The 26,971-nt window shown below is 38.8% G+C and overlaps 1 pseudogene; it reads right to left on the minus strand.

Moving 5' to 3' along the window:
• Positions 1 to 5,434: 5,434 nt before the first annotated feature.
• On the minus strand, positions 5,435 to 26,935 carry LOC142617854 (subtilisin-like protease SBT4.4; annotated as a pseudogene).
• Between the last annotated feature and the right edge of the window lie 36 nt (positions 26,936 to 26,971).

A 26,971-nucleotide genomic window follows, 5' to 3' on the forward strand; every position in this document is an offset into this window, starting at 1 on the left:
AAATGCTATTTTTCACCTTATTTTCCTCCCTATATTTTCCATCCTCTCTATTTTTACTCCAAACGGACGGACCCTAAGAGATCAAATCATAAAGAGCTTAAAATGTTCCGTGTTGTACACTTGTACAAAAGATCCACTTATTTGCTTCCATGTTAACCACTGAATTAGTCAAATTTGCTTATACTCTTCTAGTATAATCACACGCGCTTTAAGTATGTGATGAGATCTTTTTTTTATTTTTTATTTTATAGTCTAGTGTCATAATTTTCTTTAAAAAAAATAGGATAAGTTTGTTTTGAAGACATGGATTAATAAGAGAGTGTCCTATTTTATAGGCATTTTAAGTGGAGTTGGAAATATATTTTTACCGGGTTGTTCTTAAGTTTTTTTCTTGTTAAACATAAGGTATAGGGATATTATTGAACCACATAAAAGTTCAAGCCAAAGAGGAGAATCATCTTTTAGATAGTATAGATATTCAAAACTAATATGAGTCAATTGATTTGTTTTTTGAAAAAAAAAATGACACATGCCAATAAAATAAATAAATTTTCATATTTTTACTTTAAAATTTTCATTTTATAGTAATTGTTTCTCTTTAAAAGGAAAAAAAAATTATATATATATATACACACACATATATGAACACAATTATTGTTTAAATCATATATATCCATTGTGACTTTATGTACTTGTAGTCCATTTGGCAACAACTTATTTTGAGTAGTTTATTTGCATGATGTTTATTTTGATCTGAGATTGAAATCTCACTCTAGTATAATCTAAATGTATATATGTGCGAAACTCTTTTTTAGGAACTTAAATCCCAACCCTTCCCTCCCCCCACCCCCACCCCCACCCCCCCCTTAACCTTCCAAGAACTTATATTTGTAGAGTGACCATCATGCCAAGAGTGCATGGTACTCATAATGCTTATTTTAAAAATATATATAATTTTTGGTAACTTTTATGCTAAAAGTGTGATAAAAAAAAAAACTAAAATTTAGTTTATTTCCACACAAAAAAAAAAAAAACAAAAAAAAAACAGATAAGGTTTTTCCTAATGAACAAAATGATTGAATGTAAAAGTATGAAATTATCTATTTTTTTACATTATTATGTTTTATATTTCAAATTTTTATTTTAATTTTAGTTTTGTATGCCTTTTTTTTCTTTTTCTTTTTCTTATATAAGTTGTGAGAATATGATAATTATTTAAATTTCCTAGATATTTTTTTAATCAAGATTTTTCCTTTTTACAATTTCATAATTTTCATTCCATTTATTCATATTTTAATTAATTATTAAATTAATTTTGAGGTTATCACCATCGAACCTCCTCTTGAACCCAATCCAATTTTGAAACTTTGAATTGGTCTATTTTTCCTTTCTTGTAAAGGTTCGGATTAAAACTAAAAAATCTAGGTTACTTCCCCTATGTGATTAAATGTGTGAAAATAAAAATTTTGACAGTTAATCACACTAATTAAATGTGACCTAACATAAATATAAATTAATACTTGGCTTAGGGACAGCCTAGAATAATGAAAAGAAATAGCATGATTGCTTTGTTTGATTAATTGATTGATATATTTGTTGTTTTTTCTATTAAAGAAATTTGGATTTAGGAAATCACATTAGGTCCAGCCCAAACTGTGATTTTTTTCTTTTAAGACAAAACGGGTCAGGCCCATCCTAAAACAATGGGTTTGTCTCAAATGGATTGGTGTAATAATGACCCATACCTGAAAAAGGGGTTGGAGGAAGGATTGCTTTTCCCTCCAAACACTGCTTGGCATCCTATTGTTGTTCTACTTGTAAATTGTAATTTGCTGGTAGTGAATAAACTGAGTCTTTCTTAATAACTCTTCTTTAACTTAATCAACAACTGCTCTGGGCATTCTTTTACTTTGAAAAAAAGTCCCTGCTTTGGCCAAATTTTTGTTTAGAGAAATTTTCTTAGTTGGCGGAGGCTCTTCTGTTGCTTGGCTGAAACCTTGAATGAGGTTTGAGAGATTGTTAGGGTCAATTGTATCTAGTGTTGGCAACCACATTTTAAAATCGTATTTTGGTGTATTTGAGTTTTGTTACACAATTTCAAACTCACATTTTTAAATTTTAAACAACTTTACACACATTTTCACACACATTTTCACCAACGCAAATTTCAATAAACTACAAAAATCTCATCTTAAACTACTCTACCAAACACCACCTTAAAATGTGTTTGAAGACTAACATTGAACACACAAGAAAATAGTTCAAGAAATTGCACAAGATTTGCTAAATCTACTACCTCGACCGTAGCTCAAAACGATTGAGGTTTAATGAAATCCATCAATTGAGATTTGCTTACATAGTGTTTTCAACGTGCAGCCCATGATAACGAATTGACTTAGGAATCCGTGCACTAGATTCTATGATGTACCAAAAACCTTTATTTATCATCATAAGAGCATCCACATCTCTTCAGCTAAAATTTTGTAAAATGAAAAAAAGTACAACTTTTACATATTTTTTGTAAAAAATCACCCACATCAGTGGGTGTATAAAAGTGCAAAAACGTGGAAACCCTTAAACGAGCTACAGTACCGTGTAAATATACACGAGTACTGTAGCTTGTGTATAGATTATTTTAATATTTTCGTTCGCTCCATTTTTCCTCTCTCTCTGCTCCGTTCTCAACGACCTCAACAAACTCAATATCAACACAGAGAAATTAACACAGAACAGCTCCTCAGTAACAAACTCAGACATACATTTGCTCCCAAAAAAAAAAACACACAGATACACAAACTTTGGTCGGCGGACGGATCGGAGCGGGATCGGTGGTGCGTGAATCGGAGATCACGGCTGGGCTAGGCGTGGATCGGAGATCGCGGTGGGCTAGGCGTGGATCGGAGATCGCCGCTGGGCTCGGCGGTGCGAGGATCGGAGATCGCGCTGGGCTCGACGTGGATCGGAGATCGCGCTGGGCTCGGCGTGGATCGGAGATCGCCGCTGGGCTCGGCGGTGCGAGGATCGGAGATCGCGCTGGGCTCGGCGTGGATCGGAGATCGCCGCTGGGCTCGGCGGTGCGAGGATCGGAGATCGCACTGGGCTCGGCGGTGCGAGGATCGGAGATCGCGCTGGGCTCGGCGTGGATCGGAGATCGCCGCTGGGCTCGGCGTGGATCGGAGATCGCGCTGGGCTCGGCGGTGCGAGGATCGGAGATCGCGCTGGGCTCGGCGTGGATCGGAGATCGCGCTGGGCTCGGCGGTGCGAGGATCGGAGATCGCGCTGGGCTCGGCGTGGATCGGAGATCGCCGCTGGGCTCGGCGGTGCGAGATCGGAGATCGGAGTTGGAAGATGGGTAGAGAGAGAGAGAGAAAGAGAAATGAAGAGAAGGAGAGAGAGAGAGACATGAATCAGAAATGAAGAGAAGAATCACCAAAAAAAATAAACAGTAGGCGCGCGCGTGTTAGTTGAGAGATATAATTAAAAAAAGTGAGAAAATTATTATTTAATTAATAGAGGTAGTAGGATAGATGAACTGATGTGGGTGATTTGTAAAAATGAATGTGTAAAATTTTAAAAGGAGGTTTTTTGTGTAAAATAGATGAAATTTTTAGCTGATCTGGTGTGGTTGCTCTAACACGAGAACATTATGAAAGTATTAGTAAAAAAATTTCAAATTTATAGAAGACCATAAATAATTCAATTAAAATTTATTTAGTGTTCATTTACTTTAATCCAATAGAATCTCTATTTCTAATTAGTTTATCATGCATCATGATAATACTACTATTTTAACATGTTTTTTTTATTACTCTTGAAAATTAAATAAACCCTGTTCAAAAATAATTTTGTGTACACAACAATGAATAGAAGAGTGCAATCTAAAATAATTCTGAATCAAGATGTTGCATTGTAACATTTAACCAACAATATTATTATTATTATTTTAATTTGAGAATAAAGACTGCATCATTGTGTGTACACAATTGCCATCTAAGGTTCAAATTCTTCCACCCTACCAAATTATAACCTTTAGAACTTAGTTTCTCTTGTTGTTTAATCTAGAAATATTTAGTTAAACAAGATAAATGCAGTTTAGCACAGTTGAAGGCTCAAGAAATTTGAAACAAGATAAGTGTAAAAAAGAATCTCAATCGATCGAGATGCACATCTTTACTGATCGAAATTCGTGTAGATCTGAAATCTCACTTTCTTTCTCAGCCATTGGATTTAGGGTTTTGATAGATCTTAAGTATATATAAATACAAACCCATGCACGTTTTTACACATTCAAAAGGGCAGTGTTCTATACATAGATCTGGAGATTTTCCACACCTTTTTGGAGCTACAATTGGAGACGTTTTGCAAACAACATATCTAGCTATAAAGTAAAGTTGCTGCATCAAGTCAACCATAGTTGTTGATTTAAACCTTTGAGTGGAGATCTCAAAGCCACAAACTAGATAGTTTACGTGCAGCAATTTCACAGTAGAGGAGTTCGTGGATTCAGAGCTATGTGTAGCCACTCCTAGTAAGTACTACATGAGGTAAAAGTAGATTTAGGGTTAATTATACTGTATAAACTTTGATTTTATTAGTGAAATGTTGCCTTGAGAATTGTTTAGGTTAAATACTTCCCAAATTTTTTACTTTGAAACTACAATTTCAAAAGTTTTCTAAAGTTATTATTCTTGGTGTTCATGTGATTTGTGCTTATTTGATGTTTAATTGGTTTAGATTTATTGCATAATTAACCTAATAAATTATTTGTTTAATATTTGATAAAATCTGAGACAACTAAGGCCTAAAACCCTAGCAATTGGTATCAGAGTAGGTACACTCTGATAAGACTATTTGTCTAGAATGTGATCCTTAACCTATGCTGTCATAGAAATTTCTAATTGTCTTGATGTGCATGATCTTATTGATTCAGGTGATTTTGATGACCTTCGAGAATCATATAATAAACTTTATAAAAAGTTTATAAAATGTGCCAAGAAATCTATAACATTTGAGGCTACACTTGAGGAATCCAACAAGTTAGTTGAAAAATATAAAGAAATTTCTAGAAAGTCCTAAGAAAAATTGAATAAAATTGAACATGCCAAAGAGGACTTATGAGTTAATCTTATAGAGACTAACAAGTTGGTAGATGAGGTTAAAATTGAAAATCGATCCCTCTAGGTTAAGGTCAAAGGCTTAGAAGATAATCTAGTTGAGCCTAAAGCTAAATTGTCTAATCTAAAGTTTGTTGTTGAACCCAAATTTGAATCTGCTCTTAATCCTAAAGATGTTAAAGTGTATGTTCCTCCTTTTAAGAGGAATCTTAATGAAGAAAAGGCTAATTTTTCTAGAAAAGACAAAAGCAAAAGAACTGTGAATGAATTTCATGATAAAAAACCTAATTATTATTAATTTTTTGAGAATCAAGATTGCATCAAGTTGTATACACAACAATTGGGCTTCTCACATTATGAGTGCCATCTGACCACACGAGAGATGCAGTTGCCATTTTAGATGCTGGTAATCCTTTCCCTGACACAGTCACAATAAAAGACTTCTTCTCACCGGATGTCTCAAAGGAAAGAGTGCTAGGTTCCACGCTAACTTTAATCTAAGAATCTCTAATGACTTTAGACTCGTAAGTTGAGTTAGCAGGGCCTACATTTGTTACAATTCTAGGAAATTTGACTGTGAAACTGTTGTTTGATTCGATGAGAGCTTGCATCGATGGATAATTGAGATCCTTTGTAGATCCGCTGATGTCCTTGGGGCACCTACTGAAAAAACTAATGTTAATGCTGCAGAGCATTATTATGTAGTCGTCAATGGAGGCATCATAAACCAGACCAGGCTCTAATGCTTTCACTGGATTGATATGGCTTGCCCCAAAAGCGAATTCGCCATCTACTTCATTTGTGGCATTCATTGGCCAGGCTTTAAGAACAAGAAAAACATAGATGGTTAGATTAATCATAGGATTGTCAAAGAAATTATACAAGAGAAGATGCGGCAAGTGATATACCAATAGTCATGAGAGCAGATTTGATGGCTGATGGTGACCAATTAGGATGAAATGTTTTGACATAAGCAGCAGCACCAGTTGCATGTGGACAAGACATGGAGGTTCCAGACAATATACTGTATTTTGCTGATCTCTTATCCACATTGCTCTGGGAAGGTGAAGTATCAAGGGAAAATGCTGCTAGAATATTTATTCCAGGTGCAGTTATATCTGGCTGCAATGTTTATCAAATATACGTAGGCATCAAAGAAGTGAAATGTTAATGTTAGAAAAAAAAAAAAAAAAAAAAAAAACAACAACAACAACAGAGAGAGAAAGAGAGCTAAGCAGGTAAAATCGATGCCTAACCTTCAAAATATCTGCTACAATGGAGTTTGGCCCGCGTGAAGAGAAATGAGCAACTAGATTAGCGGTTGTATCCACAATTGCTTCACTTTTTAGTATTGTTCCTTGTACATTTCTGAAAGTATACCACCATGAAAAGGTCATACAGATGTCATTGTAGATGACTAAATTCTTAGTTCGAAATAAATCAAACAAGTAAAATAGTTTCACAAATGCGAATTTGTATTGATGAATATGTGGTACAATTCTCTGTAATTACAAAAGAGTGATCCTCTGATTCAATCTCCTTGAAAGATTTGTTGATTGGAATTGTGGTAATGTGATTTTGATTTGAACACAAGATATCATTCAATTTGGCTGAGGAATGGATCGAAGATCTTTGAAACGGAATTACAACGAATCTCTGGCTATAAGCTTGTTAGAAATTCTTTGATCTTCGTGTTCTTCGTGTGTTCTTCGTGTTCTTCGTGTTCTTTGTGTTTGAAGGTTTATGGTGGAAGTTCTTCGGTGCTTTAGAGGCTTGATTCCGTAGAACTTCTTTGATTTATGGTGTCTTGAAGTTCCTGGAGGCTTTTGAGCTTGATTCCAGTGAATTTTGAGATTTAGGCAAGTAGTTTGGATGACTTTGTTTCGAATGTTGTCTGTATTTGAGGTTGAAGTTCTTGAAATTCTTAGAGGCTTCGGGGTTTGATTCCAGCAGAGCTTCTGGATTTTTGAACTCAAGATCTCTTCTTTCTTCTATCCTCCCAAATGTCTTAGGAAGGCTTCTATTTATAGGAGTTTAGGGGTGGGTGAGCGACACGTGGCGGAGTCTGATTGGTGACACTTGTCATAGCCTGATTGATCTGCTTATGTCATCGCTTACACGTACTGGATTGCTTGTGTCATCGCTTATAGGTGCAGGGCTGCTTGTGTCATCGCTTACGCATACTGATGCAGTTTCATGCCTTTATTTCAATGACACTTGGCAAATTTCTATTGGAATCTGAATAGTGATGGCAAAACCTAGCAGCAGTACGTGGTGCTTTGTAATTGGTTATATTTTGTGGACTTGGTAGTATGATGTGTCAGCTTGTGATAGGTCGGGAATTTTCCCTCTCTACAAATGCCCCCTCGAGACTCGTTCATGCACACAGTTTTGGAGTGTGGTGAGTGAATGAGTCTTGAAAGAAAATGGATTTTTTTTACTTGACTCTTCTAGTGAAATAGTTGAAGGTGGTGGAGCTTTTAACAGGATGAAGTAATTGCAGAAGAGTAGATCCACCCATATGAAAGGCTTTGATGAGACCGAGAAGGGGTTTGCGAGTATTTGAATGTACTCGTATGACCGAGCTTTCTCAGCAGAGGTTAAGTCAAAGTAATTTCAGAAGAGTATTTTGGATCGTTGGTGGCGATCACAGGGTGTTGAAGACGGAGAAGAGGTGAGAATGTTGGCTGGGTACAACATGCAGAGCTTCGGAGCTAGCCTCTTATTTTTAAGAACTTCTGGTGAAGTTATATCTGAAGGGTATACTTTGGATCACAGAGAGAACATGTGGGAGTGTGGTTGAATGTGCTTGTGTTATTGCATCACTCAGGTTAAGTTGAGGTAATTTCAGAAGGGATTCTAGGTTTGTTGATGTTGATGGTGAAGAAGATGGTGATGAAGCAAAGTGAACGGGTGAAACATACGACACCATGGCCTTGACCCTGCATGTTGGGGACTCTCTGGCGTAGATGTCTCTGGGAAGTACACCTTCGGATGTGGGACTGGCTGCATGCTGAATGAGGTCCGACGGCAAGTCGTTGAATGCGCATGTGTGACTGGACCATACTGACGGACATTAAGTTGAAGTAATTTCAGAAGTATATTTTCTGAAATTCTTCAAGCTGATCTTAAGTTGGCGTAATTCCAGAAAGTGTTTTTTGTGGTACCAACAATGATGACCTTTGGGCTCCGCGTTGGTGGAAACATGGAATGAGGCTTTGGCGAACATTCGCCGACACCAAAGGCTAATTTCTGATGAGCTGGTACCTTGGAGGTCATCATAAGTGTTGGATGGGAGACAATTTGTAGGATACCCCAACACTTTTTACCACCTTCACCTAATACAACTTTGTTGGGAAAGCACAACAAATGAAAGATAGAGCTAATTTGTGATCCTGGTTTTAGAAACCAGCCAAGCTGCTGTTTGGTCCGAACAACTACTTCTAATGGGAGACCAAACAGTTGAAGAGAGACTACGGAAGCCCTGATTTTAGGAACAGGTGTCTCTGCTGGACTTGGATTTCCTGGCCAACCAATTCCAAGGAAGCATGGAATGAGGCTTTGGCGACCATTCGCCGACACCAAAGGCTAATTTCTGATGAGCTGGTACCTTGGAGGTCATCATAAGTGTTGGATGGGAGACAATTTGTAGGATACCCCAACACTTTTTACCACCTTCACCTAATGCAACTTTATTGGGAAAGCACAACAAATGAAAGATGGAGCTAACTTGTGATCCTGGTTTTAGAAACTAGCCAAGCTGCTGTTTGTTCCGAACCACTGCTTCTAATGGGAGGCCAAACAGTTGAAGAGAGACTATGGAAGCCCTGATTTTAGGAACAGGTGTCTCTGCTAGACTTGGATTTCCTGGCCAACCAATTCCAAGGAAGCATGGAAGGTTGATGCAGACCTTGTTATGAGTAATTTTATGAACAAACGTAGTCATTATGTAAGGAAACAAAATTTGTTTGAATCCTAAAACAGTGATGATGTTGTGAGAAGGGTTACTACTGAACCATGAAGGGGTTGATTTCAAACTGATTATGAAGCGATTTTGGTTGCTAGGTATTGAGAATGACGAAGCCATAGTGAAAATTGGCTGTGAGAATGAGGATTTGAAAATTTGAAAGAAGCAAATTTTCATTTCATGATTCAGTGTATATGTTTTTTTTTTTTCTTGATGGGCTTTAGTGAATCCGGCCCTTCTATTTATAGCAAAGAGATGAAGAACGGCAGTTGGATAGTTAAGAACGGCGGACGAGACCTTTTGGTGAGAATGGTGGATGAGAACGGTAGGCGCCGAATGAGAATGTTAGGTTGGAGACTGGTAGGCACCGACGAAAATATTAGGCTAAAGTAGTGACCCAATGTAATTTCAATTTTGAGACATACTTGTGAGAGTTCAGCTGTTCTTTGAAAGGGGAGCCTTGATCAAGTCTAAAGGATAATCTTTGAGGGAATCCAGACCAAATGGATGGATCTCAAATTATGATCTTGAGAGCTTAAATTTTGGACACCGCTAGTACTTTGGAGAAGTGGGTCAGATTGATAGTTTCTAAGTCTAAAACAAATATGCAGATTTCAAAATCAAAATCTTTGTGAAAACCTGATAAGACAAGCTTTGCTCGAACATCTTGATTTTTGGTCAAAGTTTTACATCAAAGTCAACAGTTGTAGACTCACACTATTTGAGCAATTTTGGATTCTTAAATGAATAAATAGACCCCAAAATTGGAACGTACGCGAAAAATCGAGCAAGATAGGTCCATTTCAAAAATTTTGACTTTTGGTCAAGATTTTGTGCAAAAGTCAACTTTTTAGAAATTGGACTGTTGTGCGATTTTCGAGTCTCGATTGAAGAAACAGACCCCAAAATTGGAAAGTATGTGAAAAATTGAGTAGGACAAGTCCATCTCAAAAATTTTGACTTTTGGTCAAGATTTGTGCAAAAGTCAACTTTTTAGAAATTTGACTGTTTTTGCAATTCTCGAGTCTCGGTTGAAGAAACAGACCCTAAAATTGGAAAGTACGTGAAAAATTGAGTGGGACAAGCCCGTTTTGAAAATTTTGACTTTTTGGTCAAAGTCAAAGTTCCAACTTATCAAAGCATTTTCTTCTTTTTTTTTTCTTTTTTTTTTTTTCAAGCAGTCCGGATCCAGGTCGATTTTTCGGGTCAAACCGGGTCGAACCGGTTCGTGGAGGATGACGTCATCCGTGACGTCATAGAGCTGGAGCGCGTGTCAACGGGTGGCGTGTGCACGTGCGTGAGAGTTGCCGACGCGTGTGAGCGCGTGGTCTCATATAGCGGCGCGTGGGAGCGCATGCATCTGAAGCTGTGATTACCAGACCTTCTGGTGGCGCGTGGCAGTGCGTGGTTCATCGTTTAGGCTTGAAATTTTTAGGTCTTGTAGATCGGTGGCCGCAGGATCAAGTGGTAACGCCACTTTTTTGAAATGAAGTCTGGATTTGTATGAATATGAAGGAATATGCCGCGGTCCTCTGAAGCTTTTAGCGGCGCGTGGAGGCGCATGGCAGAGTGTTTGCTCCTGAAATTTTTGGGTTTTGCCGATTTTTGTTGGTTTGAGAACTTGGTGGATTCAGCTTTGTGAAATGAGATCTGGATTCCCACGAGTTTAAAAAAGAAGTCCGCTGGCATTGTTGGACCTGTAATCCTCTTGGTCTATTTTGGCGGTGGTCGTTCTGACAGCATGTAGAAACTCAGGCAGGACGTAGGTTTATGGTAACCACTGAGTGCCTCTAGTGTTCTCAATGGTTGATTTTTGGGTCATCTTGTCAGAGAATTTGGAAATTTGGAAGAGAAGCCAACAAGCATTGTTGGACTTTGTTACTATCTTCTTCTTTGTTTAAAGTCCTCAGAGGATTTTTGTGGCATCTTGTCAGAGGATTTAGAAATTCAGAAGAGGAGACGGCGGGCATTGTTGGATTGGTTGCCATCTTAGTCTTCTCTGTTCTAACAGTGTTTGACATTCTTTGAGTTGCAAAATCTGACTTTAAATAATATCTGTTTGGTGGCAGCATTTTAATGGCTTGCCAAATCTTCTTATTTTTTTGTCTGTTATCTCAGAAGTTTTCTATATAAAAGCATGCGGGGCATGCATGAAGTTATACAAAGCATAATCTCCTAAGTAACATAATACAAGTGTAGAGATTTTTTTTAAAAATTATTTATTCGTTTTTTTTTCACTTTTTGATTGATTTTTTTTTTTTTTAGGGAATCATGATGCTTTTTTTCAAGGATTCGAAGATTGGGCAAGAACCAGCCTTATTTATTTGTAAGGAGAAAGATGACAAGGATACAAAGGCTACAACTTTGATTGTTCGTCCGCCCATAATTGGAAGATTTTCAGAGAGATGGGGCCGTAACTCTTATCCTCTCAATTTGCCAAAATGATCACAAGTTGTTCACTCTGATGGCGGCTCTAATTTGGAGATAATTACCCTTCTTGCTTCGCATCACAAAAATGTTGCCAAATCAAAGCCGTACAACACTTTGGGACGAGAGATAATTGCAAAATACGCCAATTGGGATTCTTCCTTTAGCACAAATGGAGGGTTTTCCTATTTTTTTTCTTTATTGGGATTGGCTAGAAGATGTGCTTGATCGGTGTAAACACCTCCTTGATGCGGTCCACCTTTACAACGCTGTCTTTGCCTCCCTATTCACATATGATTATGATGAGAATCTCATGAAGGCGTTGTGTGAGTGTTGGAGTCCGTCTACCAATACCCTCCACACCTCAGTTGGGGAAATTTCTATCACACCATGGGATCTTTCCATTCTTGGCGGACTTCCTTGCACAGGTGCATTTTATGATGAAGTGGTACCCAATGCGCAAGAGCTAGATGGAACCAATGACGAAGGACGACCCTATCTACCGCATAGCTGCCGCTACCTTTTCATGGCGTATCATCACCTTCAAAACTGGATGAAAAGGCAAGGGAAAGTGAGTGTTCGTGACTGGATTACTTTTTCGTACAGAGGAAACAGCAAGTACCTAGCTCCCAGAAAACCAGCAAGACGGGCAACCATTCCCAAGTGGAGTCAGAATCCCTTTGGCGAGATAAACGAGCCTGGACCATGGTCTAATAAAGAACACGGGGTCTTTGCAGATCTTCAAATTGAGGGTGACTTAAAGGAGGAGACTTACCTATCGGCACTTCTTTCCTGTTGGCTGTGCATATTTGTCTTTCCTAGCAAGGATCTGAATAGCATCCGTCCCGGCACTTTCAAGATTTCTAGTTCTATGGCCAATGGTCGTTTATTTGGCCTTGCTCCCCCAGTATTGGCTAGCATTTATCGTGGGCTTAACACCATTTCTTCCTCTCCTACTCTGAGCAAGTCTGGAGCTAGTTTTGCTATTCATTATGTTTACGCCTGGGTGGGTCATTTTTTCAGAAGCAACCGCATCGTTCATGCCAAACTATCCCATCCTTGATGACTAAATACTCCGGTGTGGGTTTTGCCTCTGTATTTAGTGAATTGTCCGCACGAAAGCAGATACGAACTGCCACCGACTTCTTTTGGCACGGGGCTGCTTTTAATAAAAGCTATGACCAAACATTCGTTGACAATGATCGTTTATCCATTCAGAGGTTCGACTACTTTATGAGCCTTCGCTCAGGGTACTTGACATTTCGATGTGAAGACCAACACATTGTAGAAGCATATAGCCCCCACAGATTCAGTTGGCACTTTGGATTTCATCAAGACATTCCAAGTGACTTAAAGGAAGAAATTCATTCAGGTTCATTAAAAGATCTGTACCAATTTTTCACTTGCCGCAACACTAATTCCAAGGTACTCATTCTGACTTTTGCGTCAGACTTTGGAAGCCGGGTCAGACATAGCTACAAACGATGGTGGGAAGAAGTATGTAAAACTAATTTTACCAAAGGAACAAATTCACTAGTTGAAATTGCCTCCTCTGTTAAATCACTAACGTCCAACAAGCCTTAGAAGGGAAAGAGGGATCTTCAAGACTCAGACATTCCACAATCCTTGTCAAAGTTTGCACAAAGTCAAAGCATCAAAGGTTCGCTTGCTGTACCAGTTAGGGATGCCATTGAAATTTTTGAAAAGGAGGTGTGTGACGACTTCGACCTCAGTTGGAAACATTTGAAGAATCCAATGAAAGTTGTTGATGCGGAGACTTCTACTAATCATGCACATCTTCTTACACATAGTCAGTCTTCTACCTCAAAGCCATCTACGAAGAGTTCGGATCTCAAGAGGCGTAAGTTTGCTGATGCTGGCACGTCATCCAAATTTTCAATTAAGACAGAAATGACACCTCTCTCATCCTTGCAACCAATCGACCCTCCAAAAGCCTCTATATTTCATGCCAAGGTGCATATTTCTTCTGTGTGTAGGACAGGAGCTTCTATGCTGGGAGATGTTCTTTTAAACAGACTTTCGAATCTTTCTATAGACAATATCCTCCCACAAGCCGAAGCACATGAAATTTATAGTGAGATTGCAATTCTTGGAGTGGACCCTCAATACTTGCGCGAAAATGTTGACAAATATTGCAAGGGTGTTGCAGACTACTTGAAGATGAAAGAATCTCTGAATACATGACCAAGTCCTGCTGTCTTAATTCAACGTGAGGCTGAAGTTGAATTCCTCCTTGCTGAAGCATTTCATGAGAAGGCATCTTTGAAGACTGAGCTTGATACTGTTACTTTGAGGATGGCTAACTTGCAAACTGAGCTTGGCCAATTAGAACAATCATTGTCTCAGATCGAATCTCATCAAGTTGAACAAGACGATGTTGTGCAAGCTTTGGAGGAACAACTTGAAGAAGTCAAATCCGCTCCCGTTCTTGAAGACCAGGATATGGAGGCTTTAGAGAAGATACGAACCTTGCTGGAAGATAGTCGTTCTAGTTTGAAAGACTTAAAATAGATGTCGTAATCTTTTGTATTTTAATTCCTTTCATACGTGTCATCATGCTTTCCCTTGTACCACTTTCCTTTAATCAATAAAGAAGACTTATTCCCTGCTCCTTTCTTTTCATGTTTTAACAATGAAACTCTTTTTTTTTTTTTTTGAGTGACTGAACTTAGCAAAAAGATACTAAGTTGCCTATGTACCCTCGAGAGGGATCAAGTCATTACGTAGTTCAATAATTTTTTTTTTTGACGATTTTTTATTTATTTATGGTTTTGATGATTTTTTTTTTATTTACAAAAAGGGAGGGCTCACGTGCGTAATCCTCGCCCTACACCCCACGACATTTCATGGGTACCAATTGCGCAATAGTGGGTATCACCTCTAATCGAACCCGAGACCTTGGCCTCAAGGGCGACATGGGCATCTAGCCACTACGCCACACTCGCAAAATGGTGACATAGAGTGGGATTAATTTCTCCTTATTTGTATACTTTCAAAGGTAATGGGAAGACATCATGTACCCTTGTAGTGCTACAGTAGGTAGTTTAAAGTCTTACCGAGGAGCCATTCTAGATTTCAAGCATAGAAGCGTTTGAGGAACTTCCCATTGATGGGGCCGATCCTTACACCCTCTTGATCAATCAACTTGTAAGCTCCATTAGTGTAGACTTCTTGTACAACATAAGGTCCATCCCATTTTGAGGTGAACTTACCGCCTGTATGATGAGTCATGATGATAGGTCTTCAAACGGCGAGGACTAAGTCACCAACTTGGAATGATCGTGGTTTAACTCTTTTATTAAATGCGCTTGACAAACGAGCTTGATAGCACTCAAGGCGTTGTTGGGCCTCGAGCCTTTTCTCATCCAGTGCCTCTAGCTCTTGTAATCTAAGCTTGGCATTTTCCTCTTTAGTTAACCCTTCTTGAATGGCAATCCGTAGTGATGGGATCTGGCGTTCTAAGGGAAGGATAGCTTCTACTCCATAAACGAGAGAATATGGGGTCGCTTGAGTGGGCGTTCGAAATGTTGTTCGATACGCCCATAATGCTTCTCCAATTTTTTCATGCCAGTCTCGCTTAGTTTTGGATACCACTTTCTTTAACAAACTGCCAAGAGTTTTGTTAAAGGCTTCGGCTAATCCATTCGCTGGGGCATTGTACATAGAAGAATTGTACTGTTTTAATGCAAATTTCTCGCACAGCTCTGTCATCAACCTATTCTGAAACGGTTTGCTATTATCGGTTATGATATATCGAGGGACACCATACCGATAGATCAAGTGAGTTCGGATAAAATTGACCACCGTTTCTTTCTTCACTTCCCTAAGAGGCACAGCTTCTGCCCATTTGGAGAAGTAATCAGTTGCAGCCAAGATGTACAAATGGCCACCGGATGATTTTGGTAATGGTGCTATTGCGTCAAGTCCCCATGCATCAAAAGGCCAAGAAGCTACAGTTGGATGTAGAGGTTCTGGTGGCTGATGGATGAAGTTTGCATGATATTGACAAGCTTTGCACTTCTTAGCATACTCCATGGAATCTTGCACCATCGTAGGCCAATAGTAACCTATTCGCTTGATCCTGTAGTGTAACTTAGGACCTGATTGGTGTGCACCGCATATTCCAGAATAAGCCTCTTCTAAGGCTTGTTTAGCCTCTTCCTCTCCTAAGCAACGGAGAAACAAACCATCAAATGAACGGCGGAAGAGAGTTTCTTTATAGTAAATTAATCGAGCAGCCCTTCGCCGAACTTCGGCCTTGTGGCGTACATCATCCGGGAGTCTTTCATGTTGAAGGTACTCAATGATTGTTTGTTGCCAATCTTCCTTTTCGACAAGGCATACAGAAATGACGTTGGCTTGCTTTTCTTCTTCTTCTTCTTCAACCACGAAAGGCACCACCCACCTTTGGGAAACAGCAACTTTGGCTGTCTCTTCTTGGGATAATGCTAAGGTGGTAGCCAAATTAGCTAAAGCATCAGCCTGTCTATTCTCCTTCCTCGGTATATACTCCAATGTAATTGCCTCAAAATTTGCGAGCAACTTCTTCGCATATTTGCAATAAGGGACAAGGTCCTCTTTCTTGACATCATACTGCTCCAAGATTTGGTTGATAATTAATTTGGAATCCCCAAAGATCTCGAGTTGCGATATGCCAATTTCAATGGTCATTTGTAGACCAATGATCAATGCTTGATATTCGGCTACATTGTTAGAGCAAAGTTCGCTTAATGAGAACGAATATAGAAGTATTTTTCTTTGTGGAGAAACAAACACTACACCTGCCCCCGCTCCTTCTTGACGTGCAGCCCCATCGAAAAACATCATCCGTGGTGGCATTACTTCAATGTAAAACACATCTTCGTCTGGAAATCATCAGAGAACTCCCAATCAGATAGAACTGGGTGATCAGCTAAGAAATCTGCCAATACTTGTCCTTTGATAGCTTATTGCGGAACATATGTAAGGTCGTATTGTTGCAGCAAGACTGCCTATCGAGCTATGCGACCCGAAACCACTGGCCTGGAGAGGACATATTTAATCGGGTCCACCTTTGCTATCAAACGGACCGTATGTGCTTGCATGTAGTGCTCCAGTTTGTCTATGGCAAAGAAAAGAGCGAGGCACATCTTTTCAATAAGAGAATAATTTAATTCAGCTCCATTGAGAGTCCGACTTAAATAATAAAGGGCTCTTTCTTCCCCTTCTTTATTTTCTTGTGCCATAAGAGCACCTAGAGACCTTTCTTGTGCCGCGATGCACAACACCAAAGGCTTTCTAAGGATAGGAGCACCTAAAACTAGAGAATTAAACAAGTATCTTTTGATGCGCGCAAAAGCATTGCTACAAGCCTCATCCCATTTAAAGTGTGCATCCTTCTCCATCAATCTATTGAAAGGTTGACATCGACCTGCCAAGTTTGAAATAAATCGTCGTATGTAAGCTAGTTTTCCTTGCAAGCCTCTAAGTTCTCGCAGGTTCTTAGGCTCTGGCATTTTCTAGATAGCTTCAATTTTGGACTGGTTAATTTCAATACCGCGGTGCCTCACAATGAAACCAAGAAATTTTCCAGATGTTACGCCGAAAGCACATTTGCGAGGGTTCATTTAAAGCTGATACTTTCTTAAGCGGTTGAACACGGATCGCAAATCTACCAGATGGTCTTCCCTCCTTTTTGTTTTAACCACCAGATCATCGACATAACACTCCACGTACTTATGAAGTACATTATCAAAGATCTTTTGCATGGCTCGTTGATAAGTAGCACCAGTGTTCTTTAATCCAAAAGGCATTACTTTGTAACAGTAAATACCTTTAGGGGTACGAAAAGCTGTGAACTCTTCATCCTTAGGATTCATTCTAATTTGGTTGTAACCAGAAAAGCCATCCATGAAAGATAAGGCTTCATGAACAGTAGTGGCATCAACCATGATCTCAGTGATAGGCAACGGAAAATCATCCTTGGGACATGCATTGTTCAAATCACGGAAGTCAACGCACACCCGGATTGTCCATTCTTCTTTTTGACAGGGACGATATTAGCGATCCACTCCGGATACTGTACTTCACGAATGAAGCCTGCCTCAATTAGCTTATTGACCTCAGTTTCTATTTGAGGGATAAGCTCCGGCCGAAAGCGTCTTTGAGCTTGTTTTACTGGGTGTACGCCCTTCTTTACTGCCAAATGGTGTAAAGCAATACTTGGATTGAGCCCAGGCATTTCTTTGTAAGTCCAAGCAAACACATCTTTATATTCTACCAAGAGCTGGAGGTATCCTTCTTCTTCTGTAGGAGTGAGAAGGGCACTGATGAAAGTTGGTCGAGGTTCTTCAGTAGTTCCTAAATTGATCTCTTTAAGTTCATCAACTGTAGCCTGTACTCCATCTTCCAAGGCTAGGGGAGCTTCATCGACCTCATCCTTTGTGGCTTCATCATCTGACAGTGTATCTTCTTCTACTGTAATATGAAACGAGGATGATACTTCTTCAATTTGCTCATTGTGGACGAGTGACTGACTTATGTGTACAATCGTTCGCCTTTTGACTTTGAGAGCTCCTTCAGTGCTGATATCCAAGATAAAGTTACGTTTCATGCTTAAAGGAATACTACTACGTATCTTATCATTAGCTTTCTCCTCCTTTTGATGCTCAAAGTTTATTGAGCTTTGAGAGCAAGTATCAATGGGCCTTTTTGTTGCCCCCAATCGATTAAAGACCGATCCACACGCAAAAGTGTCCCGACTTTGCGTTAAACAAGACGTATTCAACCTGTCGAATACTGTAATTCGTGACGATGCAGCCTTAATGCGATCGAATACTGAGATGCGTGATGAAGAGTGATCTTTTCTTTGATTCGAACTTTCATCAACCTCTACTGTTATGTATTTGGAACTTGAAGCATTGCTTCTTTTATTGATCCATATTTGAGCCAGTGGTTCTGGAGTATAACCTATTCCGGTCTTTGGGATAGGAATTTCATACCCTTCAAGTCACATTTTCCCTTGCGTTTTACTAAGGCCGTGCATCTTTTCTCCGGTGGCTTCTGGAATTAGTTTCCCTAGGCCACTTTGTTTTGAGAAATCATAGCTTGCTTTGGCTAATAGCCTATATGCCTTTGGGTCAAACCATTCTTTCGTCCGTTTACTTGGTAGAATACCATGCTCTGTCAGACTTTGTGAAGACCTCACGAATCCATTTAGTGGCTTTGAGGGCAAAGGATTTGTGGATGAAGTTAAAGGCATTACATGATTTTCTTTCAGTATGGCTACATCCTTCATTGTGAGTTTTGTAGGAGGTCTTCGTATGTCCATTGTAGATTGAAGGCATTCCGTGAATGGTGACTGTCTATTCTTGCGGCGTGACAATGGTACATAACGGAGGAATGGAGGGTTATTGGAAGGCATGGAACTTTCATCCGCTCTCTCTGAATTGCTAGTAGATTCACTAGACTGGTTATTCCCATATCCTGGATCTTCCTTTGGGGAAGGAATATCCTTTCTAGTGATGAATTTAACATGCTTCTTTTCACCCTGCTTGCTTTTTATGGACGGGACTTCAACTGGGAGAACTTCATTAGGGATATCATCTTCTACATAAAACTTCGCGTCAACAAAGTGAGCTTCAGTTTCAGAAAAAGGCTTCAAGTCGGCATCGACTTTCTTTATTCCACCTTGAAGATACTTGAAACATTGGTGCAAAGTCGACGGCACTATCCGTTCCCATGGATCCATGGACGTCCTAACAACATGTTGTAGGTTGTCTTGGCATCAATGACATGGAACAAAACATTGCTTGTCAATTCTCCAATAAGTAACTCCAAGTGTATCATGCCGATAGCGCGTTGTCCTCTTTGGTTAAAACCTTGTATGACCAAGCGACTGTGTGATAATTCCTCCATAGCAAGACCAAGTCGTCTCATTGTCATTTTCGGTAGTATATTAATAGCTGAACCTCCATCAATGAGAATGCGATCAATCTTTTGTTCACAAGCATAACCAGAGACATAAAGTGGACGATTGTGAGGCTTAGAGCCTAACAATAGATCCTCATCAGTGAAAGTCAAGTCTGGAGAGCACGCGCAACATTCCTGTGTTTGTTGAAGTGTATTGGTACAAGGAGTGTAAATCTTTGGCTCTTCAAGAGCTTGGATGATCCCTTCTTTCGGTGAGGTGGAGGATTGCGAGGGTTCAACTTTATCAACCTGAGATTTGAGTTGTTCTAAAGACGACAAAGTCTCATTTGAACTACCATGGTCAACACCTTTTTGTTTTTCATCAACTTCACAACGAGAGATCGTGTGAACAGCCTCCGCTGACTTGTTTTGAAAGAATTTTATAGGGAAAAATTCTTCCAATGTGACAAGACTTCAAAATTTTTGGGTTTGTGTCGAATCATCACACATTTCCATTCTTAGTCTTTCTTTCCTTTTATCATTCTTTCTTCTTGACTGCGGCTGAATTTGGTTTTGTGCTCTTCTGGACTCTTGGGTGATTAAATGAAGAGGGAATACTCGTCTCTTCTTCCATCTCTTACAAGTAACCAACGTCCAACCCTCTTCCTCATCCATTGTTGACTTTTTATCATCATTTGAGTTATAATCAGATGTTTTTTGTGAGAGCTAAACTTGAGCAGGTTCCAAAGAACCAAATTGGATGAACGTGATATTCGCCCTCTGCTTAGTAGTTGGAGACATGCAACTAGGCGACCCGCAAGCAAATGTTACAAGGTTTGATTGAGCAACATCACTAGCATCTAAGTCGATTTTCCTTTCCTTGGCTAGCTTCATAATGAGTTCTTTAAGAACAAAGCATTTTTGGATCGGATGACTTATGATGCGATGATACTTACAATAGTTCGGGTCATCAACCTTTCCTACTTCTTCCAGTCGTTTGCATTCTGGCAATTCAATTAATTTCAAGTTGAGCAGTTGTTCTAGCATTTCGGGTATATCAGCGTCAAGGAAAGGATACACCTTTTGTTCCCATTCCTTGAGTGATGAGTGACGCGTCTCATGTCGTTGGCCTCCCTCAGGCCTCTTCTCGTTAGCCTTCACATTTCCTGTTGAAATTTTGACTGGGGCAGGGTTGACATTCATGGAGTGTTTGACATTACTTTTCGTAGTCCTGTCATTTTTCCTTATTTCTCGCCTTTCTTTCTTTTCTTCAGGTACGGGAGGTTTCATATTTCCATGGCAAGAGATACTCAATTCCATATCATGCGCTCGAGTTGCCAATTCTTCGAATGTTCGGGGCTTTATCCCTTGTAGGATATACAGAAGTCCCCAATGCATGCCTTGGATGCACATTTCTACAGCAGATATTTTAGACAGTTTATCCTTACAATCTAGACTCAAAGAACGCCAAAGATTGATGTAGTCAACAACGGGTTCGTCTTTCCACTGCTTAGTATTGGTAAGCTCCATCATGCTTACCGTGCGGCACGTGCTGTAAAACCGGTTAAGGAACTCCCTTTCCAACTGTTCCCAACTATTAACTGACTCAGGTTCCAAGTCTGTATACCAATCAAAGGCATTCCCTTTCAGTGAATGAACAAACTGCTTTACAAAGAGGCCTCCTTGAATCCCTGCGTTCTCACAGGTTTTTACAAAGTGAGCAACGTGTTACTTAGGGTTTCCCTTGCCATCGAATTGCAAGAACTTGGGGGGTTGATACCCATTTGGCATTCTCATATTGTCAATGCACTTCGTATAAGGTTTTGAATATATGAGAGAATGTGTAGAAGAACCTCCATATTGTGCTCGTATGGTGTTTGTTATCATGTCCTGCAGTTGTTGGACAGATATCGAGGCCATTGAGGTGGAATGTTTTTGTTGAGAAGTGCCTTCACCTCCTTTTCCCTTATCACCCCTAGCATTTTCTCCCTTCAAGGTAAAGCCAGGAGGGTGCTCAAGGTCAAGATTTGATTCACCCGAATCTTGGACTTCCAGTTTGTTCATCAGGGTTGCAATTTGGACATCCTTATCTTTAAGTGTTTTTGTGAGAAGGGTGACCCTTTGTTCCATTTCAGCCATCTTTTCTTCCATAGTAGAGGTGTTGGTCATCATTACTGGCATGACCTCTAGATATGATGGAGAAGACGATGAGACAGGATGAGTCAAAGGCATTTTGTTCCTTAGGTTTCTCATCACGGGTGAAGAGTTGATAGAAAAGGTCTTTGTTGGGGATGATTCATCATTGATCTCAAAATCCTTCGAGACAGATGAATCTTTAGCGGTAGCTTTCCTTTTTGCAAGAAAGTCTAGAGAGATGGTATTATGAAGCTTGCTTTCTTTGGTTGATTGGGGTTGCGGTTGATCAAGAGCTTTGGATCGACTACGAGTGATTGGGCCGACATAATCATCTGCAACAGAAGCATCCATCACCGATTTTTGAGCATTCTTGTTAGAAGCCATCGAAGCTAGTAGCAAATCGAATTTCTTTTCTTTTGAAGGAGAAAGAGATGAGAGGCAGAGAGGTCACACTGGGCATGCCAGAATTTGTAGATGACTAAATTCTTAGTTCGAAATAAATCAAACAAGTAAAATAGTTTCACAAATGCGAATTTGTATTGATGAATATGTAGTACAATTCTCTATAATTATAAAAGAGTGATCCTCTGATTCAATCTCCTTGAAAGATTTGTTGATTGGAATTGTGGTAATGTGATTTTGATTTGAACACAAGATATCCTTCAATTTGGCTGAGGAATGGATCGAAGATCTTTGAAACGGAATTACAACGAATCTCTGGCTATAAGCTTGTTAGAAATTCTTTGTTCTTTGTGTGTTCTTCGTGTGTTCTTCGTGTTTGAAGGTTTATAGTGGAAGTTCTTCAGTGCTTTAGAGGCTTGATTCCGTAGAACTTCGTTGATTTATGGTGTGTTGAAGTTCCTAGAGGCTTTTGAGCTTGATTCTAGTGAACTTTGAGATTTAGGCAAGTAGTTTGGATGACTTTGCTTCGAATGTTGTCTGTATTTGAGGTTGAAGTTCTTGAAATTCCTGGAGGCTTCGGGGTTTGATTCCGGCAGAGCTTCTGGATTTCTGAACTCAAGATATCTTCTTTCTTCTGTCCTCCCAAATGTCTTAGGAAGGCTTCTATTTATAGGAGTTTAGGGGTGGGTGAGCGACACGTGGCGGAGTCTGATTGGTGACACTTGTCACAGCCTGATTGGTCCGCTTATGTCATCGCTTACACGTGATGGATTACTTATGTCATCGCTTACACGTGCTGGATTGCTTGTGTCATCGCTTACACGTGCAGGGCTGCTTGTGTCATCGCTTACGCATGCTGATGCAGTTTCATGCCTTTATTTCAATAACACTTGGCAAATTTCTATTGGAATCTGAATAGTGATGGCAAAACCTAGCAACAGTACGTGGTGCTTTGTAATTTGTTATATTTTGTGGACTTGGTAGTATGATGTGTCAGCTTGTGATAGGTCGGAAATTTTCCCTCTCTACAGTCATGTAGAAATTTTTTTGTCAAACCCATGAATTCAAGCAAAGACATTTAAATCTTTTGTCAACAGTAGCTATTAGAAGAACACAGAGAACACAAATATTAGAATCCTTACTCTGTAGAACTTATGAATGATTTAACCACGTCATAATTTTCAGGCGTTAAACCAGATGAAGGTAAAGGAACTCCAGAAGGTCCAGCTTTTTCATGAGAAAATGTTGTGATTGCTCCTAGGGCCCCAGAGCTTGCCGCTGCTATCCATCCTGTTTCCGAATCACAAACAAGAATTTTTCCTTCCACCAAATTTCTATCCAAACAAGATTCATCGCAAGACCTAAGACATTGAACATGACACGCACAGTTTTAAGATTTTATTTCTTTAAGTGAACTTTAACTTAGCAATGACCAAAATAACAGAAATTACCGAGCATCGTCATCAGAACAATTACTTGAAGCAGCTTTCCCATATACCAGAGGGAATTTTGTTCCATTCAATGTAAACGAATTTACTGCATTTCCCTGATAAGTAAAAAACAGAAAAAGAAAAAGAATTTGTGTAAAAATACACTAGAATGTTGTGAAAGATTAAAATTTAATAATATACTGTCAAGTTCATCTAGTGTCTATGGAACAAATTCAGTGGCAGGCAAGCAGACATTTCATAATGAGTATAAGATGTTCAAGAATATAATAAAATGAAATGCATCAGGTGAAGATACTTACAAAGAGTGTCTTTCCATTCGCAAGAACAACCTTACTAATAAATTTCCGATCTATGCTACTGGCTGCTATGGAGAACAACCATGGTGCAACACTAAATACAGATGACCTACTACCATTGTTTCCAGCAGCCTGAACGGTGAGTATAACTTCCCACATCGCATGATAAGAACCTATAGCAATAGGATCAGAATCTAAAGGTGTTGGACCCATACCAATTGAAATGGTAATGATGTCAACCCCATCTGCGATAGCATCATCAAAGGCAGCTAGGATATTCAATAGTTCAGCCTTGTCAAGATGTTCAGCGACTTTGTATGCAGCAATCCTAGCAGATGGAACCCCTCCTCGTGCATTGCCCTTTGCCAATCCATAGAAACTTGCATCCAATACGTTGTTACCAGCTGCTGTTGAGGCAGTATGGCTGCCATGACCTACTTTATCCCTTGCTGTAGTATTTCCACCAGAGGTGTAAACTCGAGCTCCAATAAGCTTACTGCATAATGTAAAAGTAGTAACGCCAATATCCTACAATGAATTTTCATAATGTAAACTCATATGCTAGCCTCTTTATTTTTTTTAGAATAAAAAAATAAATCACAAAGTCAACAAATTACTTGTTGCAAGTAAAATTATTGCCCCCTATACAAACCCCCTTCCATTTCTTAGGAGGTGGACCAAAACCTTAATCGCTAAAGCTCTCTGACTCAGGCCATATTCCAGTGTCAATAACGCCAATTATTACATTACTCTCAACGTTAGGATTTCGCTTTGCAGTTTCAGTCAAACCCATGAAGTCCCATGACCTTGTTGTTTGAAGTTGGAGGTTTCTGTTTGGAAACACAGATAACACTTCCTTCTTGCCTGCACATTATTGTCATTATACTTGGAAATAAGTTACTCCAATCATACAACATAAGAAACTATATTGATTTGTTCTGTAATTATATAAAGAAATTCAAACAAACAATAGGGGGGAAAAGAACAACATAAACCATATAGCACTTACTGGCTGTTCTTTGCTGCTCCTCATCACTGAGCCTGGCCGCAAATGCATTGAAGCTCCTAGTATAGCTTCTAACCAAGGCATTAGTTGCGGCACTGCAAGGACAAATTTGTGAAAAAATAGTTAAAAATTATGTCTTTCTATTTGCTTTACTCTTTAGAACTCTATGTGCATTAGTCTTTTTTTTGTTTTTTTTTTGTTTTTTTTTTTTGGAGAAGGGTCTATTTGCATAAGTCTAACATTTAAATGTTGATTGCATATAAGCTTGCCCAGTTCCTTGGAACCGAATCATTGTTAGCAGGGACAAATTCAGGAATTTAGCTTGGGGAAGAAAGAGAAAATGACAAAGATAATAAAATAATAAAAATATTCTAAGGTTTGATACTAAATATATTAAATATTAAATGTACTCATATCCAATTAATATTATCAACATATAAACAAAAGAAATACACAAAATAATTATTTTTCGATACATATTTTAAATGTATCAATTATTAAAATAGAATTCAGCATTCTCTTGTGTCCTAAAAATAATTTATGAGTATTGATTTTGTAACAATTAAGTACACAATAATGTCCCTAGTTCAATATACAAAAATTAAATTGTACTTTCATGATATTTGTGACCCAAAATACTTGTCTATAGTAGAAACGAAAAGAGTAAGTACAATCACTTTATAAACACTTTGGTAGGTTGTTGATTCTTTTAATCTTTACCAAATATTTGGCACAATTTAGAAGAAAATACATGTGTAATTTCTACTTTGTATCGACTACCATCCCACCCAAAAAAAAATTTGTGTGCGGATGCACACACACGTTCAAACATATAGAATCAAGAAACTAACTTAGAATATAAACAAAAGTGTAATCTTGCTGGAAGACTTTAGCCTCTTATTTCTTAGTTTACCCTTAATTTTCTTCTGATTAAGAAAATTTTTTTTTTTTACTAAAGAATTTTAGCTTCATAAATCAGCAAAAAATTAAAAAATAATTTTTTGGCAATGTTTTATGTTAAAAAGTTTTTTTTTAATTTTTAATTTGAATGAAAACAATTAGCCGATTCTCCTCTTTTTTTTTTCTCCTACTTTTTAAGCCTCTTTAGAAAAATTAAGTTTTAGGAAGGCAAGGCGACAAATTTTAAATATTTAATTATAAAGTACTCTATGATGATTTCAAGTTAAAATACCAATAAATTTTTGTGTATGTGGGGTTCAAGCCCTAGATCTTTTATTCAACAACAAACATTTTTACTAGTTAATCTAATTGAAACTCATAAATATTAGTAGTTAGTATTATATATTTTATATATATATATATATATATATATATATATATATTGTACGAGACGTTATTCCTCCGTAGGCCCAATACCCACGAAACCCGTCATAATAATGCCATGTGTACAAGGCCCAAAACTCATTAGGCCTCGAGTCCTAAAGTATCATGTGCAAACACATACTCTATCGGGTCCACAAACATGGTCCGGGTGGTCCTCGGCACCCAACTCAAATCTAGAAAACGCTATGAAGCTAGTTATGATATAAACCGCGAAGATAAGATCCTGTTTGTTCGAGGAATGCAATTTCCCAAGGAGATGAGTCCCCTAAGCTCAGTTTTAGCCTAGGGAGTATCGCTGCCGGGCAGTCCATCCAGCGGTGAAACCAGTTCCAATACCATTCTCACCACCTCACATTCCCAACTAAACACCCACTTAAGGGTAATAGCATTGGACCTCTCCTTCCACTCACCATGAAAACAATCATAACCCTTCCACTAACCTTAAGCTATAAATAAGAGATGGGAGTTTGAGAAAAGGGGTTGGCAATTTAAGGGGAAAAATGCTAAGAAAAGAGGGTAATCATTCTGGCAAAGGGAGGGACAACAATTTCGAGAGTATAGAGAGCAAGCGCGTTGGGGTTGCCGAGCATAGGACCACCCATTGTAGGAAATCCAAAAGCCCATAAAATAAATAGATTGTGAGCCCAGATAGAAGTTGGACCAAAGAGCGCTCCTTTCGGGCCCGCGCGCGCGCACACACACACACACACACACACACACATATATATATATATATATATATATATATATATATATATATATGTAATGTACTAATTGGTGAACAATTACCTTTCTCCAAGAACTTCATTAAGAATGTTGAGATGGTGGGATGTCAGTGAGTATTCACCCTCTGGTAGTGAACCCATGTACACAATGTAAACATCTTTGGCTTTATCTCTATCAACATAGCAAATGCT

Source organism: Castanea sativa, chromosome 11 (assembly GCF_040712315.1).
Source record: "Castanea sativa cultivar Marrone di Chiusa Pesio chromosome 11, ASM4071231v1".
Taxonomy (NCBI): Eukaryota; Viridiplantae; Streptophyta; class Magnoliopsida; order Fagales; family Fagaceae; genus Castanea; species Castanea sativa.